At 45.8% G+C, this 11,313-nt stretch overlaps 1 pseudogene; it reads right to left on the bottom strand.

Annotated features, from left to right (window-relative positions):
- Positions 1–1,369: 1,369 nt before the first annotated feature.
- Positions 1,370–11,313, bottom strand: part of LOC133052955 (melanoma-associated antigen B2-like) — a 77,051-nt pseudogene continuing 67,107 nt past the window's right edge.

Below are 11,313 nucleotides of genomic sequence, written 5' to 3'. Positions count from 1 at the left end.
AAGGCCAGGGCCATGTGGAGAGTGAGACAGCCAGAAGGCTGGAGCTGTGGAGGGCTGTGGAACTTTGTAGTTGTGATCCCGGGTTCAGGGGACAGGGACCCTGCAGCCTGCCAGCACCGTGGGGTCATCAGGGACGTTGCAGGCACCAGGACACGTTCCAGGCGAGGTGGTTGCTCTCTTCAAGTTGAAGGCGGTGTGGAAGTCGCGGACCTGGAGGGGGCAGAATTGGCGGGGATCGTGCTACTGCTGGTTCCAGCTGCTGGTGGTAGATATTATGTAGGAGATGGAGGTGGTGGTTGACAAGGAGAAGGAGCAGGTGTCCTCGTAGGTGTGTGAGGAGAAGCCAAAGGAGTAGAGCCAAGAACATTCAAGGCCAGGAGCCCCAAGTGACGGGCCTGCACTGGAGGGACTAGATTCAGTGGCAGCCCTGCAGGCGGAGATGAGCTCTCAGCATGAGAAAGACCACAGGACCTGCGCTCCTATCAGTAGCAAGAACCAACAGAGGAAGAAGGCTCACGTGGCTGGAAGAAATGCCATCATCCAGGGCATCCCTGGCTTCTGGGCCAAAGCCATATCCTGACCTCTACTCCATGGGTTCGGCTTCTCAGGAGGAAGACATGGAGGGGTGGCAGGAGGAAGTTTGGGGAAGAGGGCACAGGGAAGGTGAGGGGGCTGAGGGAAGAGGGGCTGGTGGAGTGGCGGTCTCCAAAGGCATCTCGAGAGGAGAGCCTGGACAGGGCCACCACAGCTGTGGGTGTCAGGGCATGACTCTTGGTGCCTCTTTTACTCCTGCATCTGAAGAGCAGATACACAGGAGTCTCCTGACGGGGACACTATGTCAGGAGTTAGCAGTGACAGTAGGCCAGAGGAACATTCCCAGAGAGCTTTCATCGCAACTGTGGATAATCCTGGAAAGTGGTAGAGGCAGCAGAAGTCTCACAACCCATCCCAGTCAGTCAGAGCCCCTGACAGTTTCCCCACGAGTGCAGTGCAGAAGCACGGGGGTGTCCACCATTGTGGAGCTGGAAGGGACATTTCAGGACCAGGAAGAGGGAAAAGGTGAAAGGGACTCATATGCTACGAGTGAAAGATGACTGCAAACACATCCTTGCCACACTTTTCTTTTTTTTCTTGCCACCCCTTTTGAAGACAGGTAGCAGAGCAGAGACCCAGGGCTTTCTTGCTAAACAGACACAGAGACACAAAATGATACCCACACACAACACACACACTTATCGCAGACAAGACGTGCCACAGAGACTGCCGTTCCTGACATTCTAAACAGTGACATGGCGCTACCTAACAAACACAGGCCAGGCAGAAATCAGGAGCAGTCAGAAACACTCTCCCTAGGCGGATGCAGATAGCCTCAGATGCAGGAGACCACGGGGGACCGAGACTCATGAGCGAGCCTGATGGTATGGCAGGGGCTGGGGACAGCGGTGGGGTGGCTGGGCACGAAGGAGTGCCCAGAGCCCTTGCAGATGCCTGTGTCAGCGTCCTTGTTCTGCCCCAGACAAGCCCTGTTGCTCGTGGCACTCCCTTGCCCAGCAGTTGACATGACTGGCTCCTTGACGTAAAGCAGCTTATGAACCACCCCCAGGTGTCCATCATTTTCAGTAACCAACATGAAGACTTGGTTAAAGACATGATGGATTTGAAGGTCTGTGAGGGAGACTCAGAGAACTGGTGGGTAGGGGAGCTACATGGGAAAGGATGAGGGGGAATCATATTATCCCTGTGCATGTGGTGTGAGCATTTGGACAGGAGTAGCAGAAGCTGTTGATGCCTGCCTGGCAGGCAAGCTGAGGCCCCTATAAGCTTGCACCATTTCCCTCTTCCTGGTCCTGAAATGTGCAGGAGCTGAGCCGTCCCTCGTCTTGCTGCAAGCTGATATTTTCATTTTGGAACAACCCCTACTTGTGGAAGACAGTGATCATTAAGGAATACCACCTTGACATTGCTGTCACAACTTAGGTCCCAGTGCAGTGTGAGTGGGTGGGGGAGGGAGTGCATGCCCCTCTGCATGATCCTACCCTGTCTCCCTAGTATTCCTCCAGGATACAGGATTCCTCCAGGGTGTGTCATTCGCCTCTAGACCACTAACTCTGGGATTATGAAAGGGGAGCTCCCAGTCAATGGGCTGCACAGCAGGAGCCTTAACTTACTCAACTGGCTGTCAGACCACAACTGCCCAGGATCAAACAGAATTGCTGAGGTGGAGTCTGTGTGGGCCTCTGCAGAATTGATGATTGCTATTAGAGTTCTTGGCTGCTCATGGGAGGGTTTGGGGCCTGGTCAGCCCAGTGCTGGCCTTGTTCGTGTTGCCAGCAGATCATTGACAAAGACTTGTTGATGGATCCCCTGCAGCACTACCCAGGTAGAAGGTTCTGAAATGAGAGGTAACTGGGAGAACATGGGTTGTGAGGGGATCAGCAGCTGGGCCCTGAAGGCACAGCCGTGTAGAGGCCAGGACACTCCTTTCCCACATGGGGAATCTCAGGCTCATGCAGGCTGGATGTGGAGCCTGGATTCGTGTCATGCACATAGACTGGATGATTGAGGACCTCATCCTGAAGTCATGCTCAAGTCACTTCATCTCCAAGTCCTACACGAAGCAGCTTTGCTTACAGCATGAGAGTCCTATGTGATTCTGATAGAGGCAGGGTTAATCTAGCTACTTGGTCAGAATCTTCCTTCCCTGGGTTCTGCCATCCACAGGCCTCCTGCTGCTCATTTAGCTTGAGATTCCTTTGGTCATTCACCTCCCCCCTTCTCCTGGGAAGCCCCACCATTTGCAATGGGCTTCTGTCTGCTGTCACATTGCACTTTTGTGCTGAATTTGGAGTCTTCTCTGAATTTCCACATCCACCGCTTGGCCTCTCACCACCAAGACACAGTCAAAGCTGGAAATGGCTTAAGAGTGGCTGGTGATAATACTGAAGGGCTGGGGAAGAAATGGACAGGAATGCCAAAAGGGCAGGACATGGAGCCTCCTGACATCATCTCCCACATTGCTGGAGATGGGCGTCTTCAGCTACTGAAACACCTGTGTTCTCTGTTTGTGTTTTTGTCCCTGTATCTTGCACGAGTGTGTGTACACAGGCGTGGTTGTGTTGCCTGTCTTTGTGCGTGTGTCTGGCCCACTGAAGACACAGAGGTGAAGGCGACAGAACGTGAGACGTGGAGCAACCAGAAGAGGAGGCACGAGGCATCCACAGACTCGGGGAGAGTGGTCGTGGTATTGCCGCAGTGCCCATTTCCAGGACAGAAGTGAGGAAAGGATGGCCAGTGACAACAGTCCTGCAAGTGCCAGCCAATCGCACAAATACTATCTCCTGAACTAGGCCATTGCACTGCAGTTGGTGTAGTCTGGTATTCTGCCCTCTCGTGGAGAAATAGAAGAATGCTTATGAATGTAATTTATAAAATCCAGATGTATTCTTTACATGTTGAAAAAGATATCGTATAATTTGGATGACCACAAATTGTGGGAGAAACAAAGACAGCATCACCAGACCCCTTTCAATGAGTGCTAAGACCACTGAAACATGCCAAAACCAGAGTATGACAGGACTCCTTGACATTCAGAACCATGTCAGGTGGATTTCCCTGCCAGGACTGTGGCATTTATTGTTCCTTCTGCTTGGAATGCTCTTCCCTTCGGTACCAATACGGCCTGCTCCCGCACTTCCTCCTGATCTCTGCTTAATTGCCATCTTTCAGGGAGACTTTCCCTCATTATCTTGAGTAAAAGAATTACATCATACCTACACTCACCCTTTCCGTGATCTAGCAACTCATGTCCATTGAGTCTGTGATGCCATCCAACAGTCTCATCCTCTGTCATCCCTTCCCCCCCATCTTTGATGTGCATTTTTCTAATAATTACTGATGTTGAGCATTTTTTCATGTATTTTTTTAGCCACTTGTATGTCTTCTTTGGAGAAATGTCTGTTTAGATCTGCCCTTTTTTTTATTGAGTTTTTTTTTTTTTTTTTTCTTTTTTGGATACTGGCCTACCTAAGCCCTTGAATGTTTTGGAGAATAATGACTTGACAACTAATAAGGTTTGTGACATTACACAGGAGGCAGTGATCAAGACCATACCCAAGAAAAACAAATGCAAAAAGGCAAAATGGTTCCCTGGGGAGGCCTTACAAATAGCTGAGAAAAGGAAAGGAGCTAAAGTCAAAGGAGAAAAGGAAAGGTATACCCATTTGAATGCAGAATTCCAAAGAATAGCAGGGAGAGATAAGAAACCCTTCCTCAGCTATCAATGCAAAGAAATAGAGGAAAGCAGAATGGGAAAGACATCTTCAAGAAAATTCGAGATACGAAGGGAACATTTCATGCAAAGATGAGCACAACAAAAGACAGAAAAGGGATGGATTAACAGAAGCAGGAGATGTTAAAAAGAGGTGGCAAGAATACACAAAAGAACTCTACAAAAAAGATCTTCATGACCCAGATAATCACAATGGTGTGATCACTCACCTAGAGCCAGGCATCCTGGAATCTAAAATCGAGTGGGCCTTAGGAACCATCACTACGAACAAAGTTAGTGGAGGTGACGGAATTCCAGTTGAACTATTTCAAATACTAAAAGATGATGCTGTGAAAGTGTTGCACTCAATATGTCAGCAATTCAGAAAACTCAGCAGTGGCCAGAGGACTCGAAAAGGCCAGTTTTCATTCCAATCCCAAAGAAAGGCAATGCCAAAGAATGCTTAAACTACCACACAATTGCACTCATCTCACATGCTCGTAAAGTAATGCTCAAAATTCTCCAAGTCAGGCTTCAGCAATACGTGAAGCGTGAACTTCCAGATGTCCAAGATGTGTTTAGAAAAAGCAGAGAAACCAGAGATCAAATTGCCAATACCCACTGGATCCTCGAAAAAGCAAGAGAGTTCCAGAAAAATATCTATTTCTGCTTTATTGACTATGCCAAGGCCTTTGACTATGTGGATGACAATAAACTGTGGAAATTCTGAAAGAGATGGGTACCAGACCACGAGACCTACCTCTTGAGAGACCTGTATGCAGGTCAGGAAGCAACAGGTAGAACTGGACATGGAACAACAGACTGGTTCCAAATAGGGAAAAGAGTACATCAAGGTTGTATATTGTCACTCTGGTTATTTAACTTATATGCAGAGTACATCATGAGAAATGCTAGGCTGGAATGAGCACAATCTGGAATCAAGACTGCTAGGAGAAATATCAATAAACCCACATATGCAGATGACACCACCCTCATGGCAGAACATGAAGAAGAGCTAAAGAGCCTCTTGATGAAACTGAAACAGGAGAGTGAAAAGTTGGCTGAAAGCTCAACATCCAGAAAACTAAGATCATGGCATCTGGTCCCATCACTTCATGGCAAATAGATGGGGCAACAGTGGCTAACTTTATTTTTGGGGGCTCCAAAATCACTGCATATGGTCACTGCAGCCATGAAATTAAAAGACACCTACTCCTTGGAAGAAAGGTTATAACCAACCTTGACAGCATATTAAAAAGCAGAGACATTACGTTGTCAACAAAGGTCCATCTAGTCAAGCCTATGTTTTTACCGGTAGTCATGTATGGATGTGAGATTTGGACTATAAAGAAAGGTGAGCCCTGAAGAATTGGTGCTTTTGAACTGTGGTGTTGGAGAAGACTCTTGAGAGTCCCTTGGACTGCAAGGAGATCCAACCAGTCCATCCTAAGGGAGATCAGTCCTAGGTGTTCATCAGAAGGACTGATGTTGAAACTGAAACTCCAATGCTTTGGCCACCTGATGTGTAGAGCTGACTCCTTTGTAAAGACACTGATGCTGGGAAAGATTGAGGGCAGGAGGAGAAGCGGATGACAGAGGATGAGATGTTTGGATGGCATCACCAACTCAGTGGACATGAGTTTGGGTAAACTCTGGGAGTTGGTGATGGACAGGGAGGCCTGGCATGCTGTGGTTCACAGCGTCGCAGAGACAGTCATGACTGAGCGACTGAACTGAACTGAACTGAACACAACATTGTAAATCAACTATACTTCAATTAAAAAGTAGCATGACTGGGAAAAAAAAAAAAAAGATTGGTATATTTCATTGTATGTAAAGTTTATATCCAAAGAAAACTGCTGTAAAAAAAAAAAAACATGGCTTACTACTAAGTGGCAGGCTTGCTGAAATACTTCCAGAGAGACATACTGATGTCTGCAATTTACCAGAAAATGCACCAAGGATAAAGGTCAATTGATGATTGGACAGAGGCATCAGCAAATGGATAGATACATGACAAAGCCAGTATTGTAAAATTGTTACAAAAGCAGACCTCTACACATGCTGTCTACAAGAGACCCACCTCATAACAAGGGACACATACAGCGTGAACATAAAGGTTTCGAAGAAGGTATGTCACGCAAATGGAGACCAAAAGAAAGCAGGAGTATCAATACTCATATCAGATAAAATAGACTTTGAAAGAAAGGCTGTGAAAAGAGACAAAGAAGGACACTACATAAGGATCAAAGGATCAAACCAAGAAGGTATAACAATTATATACAAATACACACCCAACATAGGAGAAGCTCGTTACACGTAATGCAAATGCTAACAATTAGGAAAGGGGAAATTAACAGTAGCACAACAAGAATAGAAGACTTTAATACACAATTCACGCCTATGGATAGATCAACCAAACAGAAAATTAGCAAGGAAACACAAAGTTTAAATGATGCAATGGACCAGTTAGACCTAACTGATATCCTTAGAACATTTCACCCGAAAACAATGAAATTCAACTTTTTCTCAAGTGGACATGGAACAATCTCCAGAATAGATCACAGTCTGGGCCATGAATCTATCCTTGGTAAATTCAAAAAAATTGAAATCACTTCAAGCAGCTTTTCTGATCACAATGAGGTAAGATTAGATGTCAAGTACAGGGAAAAAAATATTAAAAATAAAAACATATGGAGGCTAAACAGCGTGCTTCTATATAACCAACAAATTACAGAAGAAATAAAAAAGAAATCAAAATATGCATAGAAACAAATGAAAATTAAAACACGAGGACCCAAATCTATGGCATTCAGTAAACCAGTGCTAAGGGGCAAGTTGATAGCAATAAGAGCTTACCTCAAGAAACAAGAGAAACATCAAATAAATGACCTAAGTTTACACCGAAATCAACCAGAAAAAGGAGGAATGAAGAACACCAGGGTTAGTAGAAGGAAATAAATCATAAAGTAAGGGCAGAAAAAAGTGAAAAAAAAAAAAAAGCAGACTATAGAAAAAATCAACAAACCTAGAAGCTGGTTCTTTGAGAAGATAAATAACATAGACAAACCACTAGCCAGACACATCAGGAAAAAAAGGGAGAAGAATCAAATCAACAAAATTAGAAATGGAAATGGAGAAATCACAACAGACAACACAGAAATACAAAGGATCACAAGAGACTACGATCAGCAGCTATATGAAAATAAAATGGAAAACTTGGAAGAAATGAACGAATTCTTAGAAAAGTATAACCTTCCAAATCTGAGCCAGGAAGAAATAGAAAATCTTACTAGACCAATCAAAAGCATGGAAATTGAAACTGCAATGAAAAATCTTTGAACAAACAAAACCCAAGGACCAGTTGGCTTCACAGTTGAATCCACCAAACAATTAAGGGCTAACACCTATCCTACTAAAACTCTTCCAAATTATTGCACAATGTAAACCCCCAAACTCAATTTATGAGGCCCCCTTCACCCTAATCCCAAAACCAGCCAAAGATGCCGCCAAAAAAGAAAACTACAGGCCAATATCACTGATGAACATATGTGAAAAATGTTCAACCAATTCTAGCAAACAGAATCCAACGACATATTCAAAAAGTTAGACATCATGACCAAGTGGGTTTATTCAAGAAAGCTCCATGTGGAACAAGGTCAAGTGTATTCACTGTGTTCTCACAGCCTGAAGACAAGGGTTTCCGACTGGAGACCAGAAAATAAAGGAGAGCTCCTGGAATGCGGAGAAAAGGAGGCGGGATGGGAAAGGATTCTGTCGGCTGGCCCAGAATTAAGTGGTCTTCGAGGTGCATTAAGACCACATTGCAGGAGGAACGTGGAATGATTCTCGCGTCCACAGACACTTAAACACAACCTAGTTGTCATGAGGGAGTTTAGGCAAGATATGAAAAGCTAGATAATGGTGAAAGCTGGGAAAAAACAGAATGAATGCCCGAGGAGTGTGGCTGTGGGGCAAGGTTTGGAGGAGATGCACTCTGCCTGCTGTGTGACCCATCAGAGTTGACATAGAGGTGAGGGTCGCAGGTGAGCTTGCAGGCCACTTTAGGGCATTACAAATGCCTCATTTCTCCCAGCAAATCATCTGAATTGCTCACCATTCCCCGCTAGACATGTCAGGATGGGGCTTTGTGATGTCAAAACTCACCCAGGGCCACCATTGGCTGGGAAAGAGACTTGCTGACCTCATAAAGCATGAGGGTGAGGCTACAGGGGAGGGTATATATAGGGGTGCTCAGGGGCTCTGAGCAGACCACTGTGAGTCCTCCAAATGACTGAGGTGTCTAGGAAACCACAAGGCTCCAGAGTAGTTATGGATCATGCACCTCCTGTTACACAGGAGAAGATGAAGACCTCCTATCAACTGAGGTCCAGAAAAAATGTCAAGGTGAGCTGAACCCAGCCAAACTCCTCTTGCCCATCGGCCCGACCCCAAAAGACCCCGTCCCCTGTCCTTGCCTGGCACATAACCCTTCTCTGCCCACACCCCTTCTCCTGAAGCCATCGTTCCCACTTGTCTTCACACTCTTCCCTAAACCAGGGCCATTATTTGCTCCTCCGCTTGTTTTCTCTAGGTGGCCAGGGCAACCGTGAGGGTGAATAATCCCATTCCGGCAAAGCTGCCTAAGAAAACTCAGAAAACTCCCACCACAACAAAGCTTAAGAAAATCAGATGCTCAAAGCTCTGTAGCCAGAGTTCCAAGGCAAATGAACATCTGAATCAGAAGGAACCAGAGGAGGTCCCAGAGACCACAGAGAACCCTGCCATTCCAGTTAATCAGAATGAACCAGAGGAGGTCACTGACACCACAGAGACACCTGCCATTCCAGCTACTCAGAAGGAACCAGAGGAAGTCCCAGAGATCACAGAGACCCTGCCATTCCAGCTAATCAGAACGAACCAGAGGAGGTCCCAGAGGCAACGGAGACTCCTGCCATTCCAGCTGGACCAGTGGGCAGCCAGTGACTTCGGGGCATGGCTAGAGACTTCAGAAATGCTCGGGGGTCTCGCCACTGAGTACTGGCCAACAGTAGAGATGCTGAATATTATAGCAACTGCATACATTGATAACGAAAATAAAATCAACCTGATGTGAAATTATGTTTGTCTCTGAGTTCTCTGATAGTGGGGGGCAGAGAGGGCAGGGAAGGGATAAGTGTGTGAGGAGGGAGGGAGATGGCTTCTGTGGAGTTGGAGATGGGACCAGAAGGCCCAGGTTGCCAGAAAGTAGGGGAAGAACTGGTTCCAGACTGAACTTCAAAGACACACTTCCCATGGGAGAAGACAAGAGGACTTGGTGTTACTCTGTGTGAGTGCAGAGATGGATACTTAGCTGGGGAGCTGTGTCGTGTGTGTGTGTGGGGGGTGCTGTGCCATTTACTAAAAAGGCATACAAAGCAGCTGCCCCATCAACATAATGGAATATTGGCATTTGCAGCAACATGGAAAGCAGAATATTTAGTAAAATAACTCAGAGAGATAGACAAATAGTGTATGATATCACTCATAAAATATAAACATACCACAAAGTAGAGAATATGATAAAAATGGAGGCGCACAGATATAGAGAAGCATCTACTGGTTACAAGCAGGGAGGGGAAGAGGGAGGGGCAATACAGAGGTGGGGATGTGGGAGGCATGAAGTGTTAGTTAGGTGGAAGATGAGCTCAGGTATGTATTGTACAACATGGGGAATAGAGCCAGGACTTTGTCATAACTATAAATGGAAAGCAAGCTCTACCAGTTGTATAATAAGAAAGAAAAGGAAAGAAAGTGGGGGGAGGAAGGAGGGAAGAAAGGAAGGAAAAGAATGGCGTTTTTGGAGGTCCAAAAGCCAATACTGATTAGGCCCTTTTTAGCAAAGGAATGTATTTTATTTTATTTTATTTATTTTAATTGGTGGGTAATTACTTTACAATATTGTGGTGGTTTTTGCCATACATTAACATGAATCAGCCATGAGTGTACATGTGTTCCCCATCCTGATCCCCCCTCCCACTTCCCTCCCAATCCCATGCCCCTGGGTCATCCCAGTGCACCAGCCATGAGCACCTTGTCTTACGCATCGAACATGGACTGGCTATCTCTTTCACATATGATAATATACATGTTTAAATGCTATTCTCTTAGATCATCCCACCCTCGCTGTCTCCCACAGACTCCAAAAGGCTGTTCTGTAAATCTGTGTCTCTTTTGCTGTCTCCCATATAGGGTTATCATTACCATCTTTCTAAATTCCATATATATGCCTTAGTAAAGTTTATTGGTGTTTTTCTTTCTGACTTACTTCACTCTGTATAATAGGCTTCAGTTTCATCTACCTCATTAGAACGGATTCAAATGTGTTCTTTTTAATGGGTGAGCAATATTCCATTGTGCCTATGTACCACAGCTTTCTTTCCCATATGTCTGCTGATGGACATCTAGGTTGCTTCCATGCCCTGGCTATTGTAAACAGTGCTGTGGTGAACATTGGGGCACTCGTGTGTTTTTCTCTTCTGGGTGAATCACGATTTGAATGAGGAGAAACCATGATGACTCTTAGCCTGTTAGTGGGAAACCCTGCACATGAGTTTGGTTGAAGGACTGGGACCAAAGCTGGTGATGGTTGTTTCAAACCGTCTGAGAGTGCTCAGATGGACATGTGGGGTGCTGTCCTGCTGGGGGACATCTCTGCTTGCTCTGTTATCACCAGCAAAAGAGGATTTTCTTTCCTTCCTTTCATTTCCCTTGTTTCCCTTTCTCCCTCTTTCCTCCCTTCCTGCCTTTCTTTCACAAACATTCCATGTGCTGTGCTGTGCTGTGCTGTATTTCCTTGCTCAGCCTGGTCCAGCTCTTTTTGACCCATGGAATCTAGCCCGCCAGCCTCCTCTGTCCATGGGGATTCTCCAGGCAGGAATACTGGAGCAGGGTGCCATTCCCCCGACCAAGGGATCTTCCCAACCCAGGGATTGAATCCCGGTCTCCCATGTTGCAGGTGGGTTTTTTTGTTGTTATTGTTTTTTTCTTTTTTTTTTTTTTTTTTT

This window comes from Dama dama, chromosome X (genome assembly GCF_033118175.1).
Source record: "Dama dama isolate Ldn47 chromosome X, ASM3311817v1, whole genome shotgun sequence".
Taxonomy (NCBI): domain Eukaryota; kingdom Metazoa; phylum Chordata; class Mammalia; order Artiodactyla; family Cervidae; genus Dama; species Dama dama.
Note: the sequence above shows the minus strand (reverse complement) of the source record. Positions and strands in the feature narration are given on the sequence as shown.